We start from the raw sequence: 2,955 nt of genomic DNA on the forward strand, positions 1-2,955 counted from the left end.
CCGTATGTTTTTAGTAACAGAGGTATATATTTTTTACACTGTCATTTTTATCTTAACAATTCTCCTTTAATCTATTCAGTTCTGTCTCTCTAGCCTTGGCCTTTTTCCTCCCACTCTGAGGTTTCGTAATGCTTTTTCAGTCATTATCTTTTCACCTAGATAATCCCTCATTTTGCAGTTCTCAGGAGCAGTGCCTCAGCTGAAAGTCTAATCCTGGCTACTGCCTGTAATGGCTCCCCAGGATGAGTAATCATCTGAGCTATTTGACATCCACTTTTGTTGACCTTACTAGGACAGCAGAAGGATAGCATTTTGTGCCTCCTTTACCAGCTGTGTCTTCCTACATAAAATCCTGAAGGCTTGTATGGTATAAGCAGCAGTGGCTCCCAGAAACCAGAGGAGTCTTTAGGTTCATAAATGAAAAATATCATTAAACAGGAAAGAATTATTCACTATTGTCTTCCCACTCAGGACACATGAACTGGACTTTTTTAAAATCAGTACATGTTGTCATTCCATTAGTGATCAGGCGTGGTACCTACTTCAGTTTCTTCCCAAGTAGCATCCATGCAGAACAGTCTGGCAAAGATGCAATTTGCTTTTATCCTTTAACACAGAACTCCATACGAATTGTTAATCCTCATGAGCCACCACAGTAACATTAACTTTTACAAACAAAACTTATCCTCCCCAAAATCCTTCCACAATTCCTTTCCATTGTCTTTTATTGATACCTTTGTAAATGTCATTTTTTCAAGTGTTTTCTATGCAGAAAGTGTTTCCAACACTACATCTATAGCCTATGCAATATTTGTTTCCTGTACCCTGACAATCATCCCATGATCACTTGTTGCCGCAGCGCCAGATCTGCAATTCTTACGTACTGGACTGCAGAATATCTCTGCTCTGAATTACAGAGAGGGAACAAAACCAGGCTGGCCCCACCTATAATGTCAGAGCACAGCTACAGTTTCCTTATGCTCCAAAGTGTGAGGGCAAACATTTATTATTCATATGAGTCTTTGGTGAATGTCTCTTTGCAAGAAGAGCAAGGGATTTACCCATTCAGAAACATGGGAATTCATTATATTTTTCACTTATTTTAATCCTCTCCCTTTTCCTGCTTATAAAGGTTCAGATTTTTAATAAGGCTTTTTATTTTAGAAAGGACAGAAACAACATTCCAGGTCACTTAAATGATCTGTTGTATGTCATTAGCAGCTGAAACAAGTGCCCTGAAGGTATCTGTCAGAAGCAAAAACTGTGCAGATTGTTGGACATAATATTAGAAAACTAAAAAATTTTAGTGAGATCAGGGACAGCTAATGAGCAGCCATGACTGGGAGAAAAGGAACATGTCATTAAAAGTAAAGTATCAAATAATTACTTTAATTCTTACTACATGTTTTGAAATATATTGTAAGAAGGAAATCTCCATGAAGCTATATACCAGATCCTCAGGTATGTAACATAAAATCTCTGCTTAGCTAATGAGTTGAAGCTGTTTATTAAAATTTACTAACATGCTTTTGATAGTCAAAGTCACCAGATAAAATCAGGACTTTGTTAATCTCAGTTGATTTTATAAACCAAACAAAAAGAAATCCTGGGAAGCTTTTTCAAGGGGCATGTATGAGTACTCTGACTTAGAGATGCTCATTATCTTCTGGGACCAGATACCAATCAGTTGTAGAAGAGCAGAAATACAAATGGTAAGAAGAAAGGGAAATCAACTCTCTCTCCCTGTCTTGGTGCCCAGGAAAGCACAGTGGCAGCTCTGCAGAGGATAAGGACAGCTTTCTTCTCTGAAGCCTGAAGCACTGCAGTTGGTTCTGAGGGGTCCCAGGGGCTGCCCAGGCCAGAGTAGTCCTGCTGCCCAGGGGCCCCCCAGGACAGCACACAGCAGAGATATAGTGCAGCATGGAGGTGGCTGGTGGAAGCAAGCTGGTGCTTGTCCATTGCAGATAGAAGAGTGAAAGAAGCAGCCACATGGAGCCATCTGAACCCTCTGTGGGTGATAAGTTACAGCTGTGCTGGGCCAGGAGACCCTCCAGGGGCACCAGCTGAGCCAGCCCTCATCACTGACGTGTCCTGGCTCTGTGCCAGGCACCAGGAGAGCTTATGGCTGGAGTAATCCCTACAGGGTGAGCTGCTGGCCAGCAGGAAGTAAACCACGAGATATGGCCCTAATATTTGGAAAATTCTCTGTAAGTTACATTTACTGGGCATGCATCACCCAGGTAAGGGTAGGTATGCTGTCAAAGGATTGATGAATCCTTGTCCCAAAAATGACAAGGACCAGGGGTGCTAGGGATGCCTGAGGTACCATATCTGCTGTCAGTGCATGGGGTGCCAACCCTGTCTGAGGTGTCCAGGCTGCAGGGAAGGGCTGCTCCTACATGGACAGCTGGCATGGGTTGCCTGAGCCTGGAAGGAGAGGTAGGAACAATTGCCATGGGTCACCTCCAACCTTGCCCCCAGGCTGCAGCAGTAAGAGTTGATTCTTACCCTGAGGATAGAAGGCTTCAGGACAGACAAAAGGTGATAAAACGCCTCCAGGACATCAGGGAGGCCCAGGGGCTGCTCACTGGAAGCCACAATGCTGGCTGTGCCATGGTCTATTTTGTCTGTTTCGTTGTTTGCTATGGACTCTCTGGGGTTGCAGGCTCTGGAATTCTGTTGGGAGTCTCCTAGGAGGAATTTCAGGGTTCCCAGTGTTCTGCTCCACCCCCAACAACCTCTTTTAAATGGCACAAATTTCATTTGGAGTGATTATACTAATGGAGAGCTTAAGTGCCTCCAGAGAAGTGAAGACTGAGCAAATGTAAGTGCATACATTATTCTATAAATACCTATTATACTATTTACTCAATTTTGCTAGTAGTAGGCTAGTTAGGGCAGTTAGACAGTGCCTGTGAAATGCTCAGTAGCTGGAGCTGAACTCATAGCTTAAGA

General features: G+C 43.2%; 1 long non-coding RNA gene across 1 annotated transcript; it reads right to left on the minus strand.

Annotated features, from left to right (window-relative positions):
• Positions 1-2,204: 2,204 nt before the first annotated feature.
• On the minus strand, positions 2,205-2,622 carry LOC114061632. The gene is made up of 2 exons (XR_003572166.1): positions 2,509-2,622; positions 2,205-2,427 (listed from the first exon to the last, which is right to left on the minus strand). It is a non-coding gene; the product is annotated as an uncharacterized LOC114061632 (long non-coding RNA).
• Between the last annotated feature and the right edge of the window lie 333 nt (positions 2,623-2,955).

Source organism: Empidonax traillii, unplaced genomic scaffold, assembly GCF_003031625.1.
Source record: "Empidonax traillii isolate 1590-97213 ecotype Southwest subspecies unplaced genomic scaffold, ASM303162v1 scaffold345:size607713, whole genome shotgun sequence".
Lineage (NCBI taxonomy): Eukaryota > Metazoa > Chordata > Aves > Passeriformes > Tyrannidae > Empidonax > Empidonax traillii.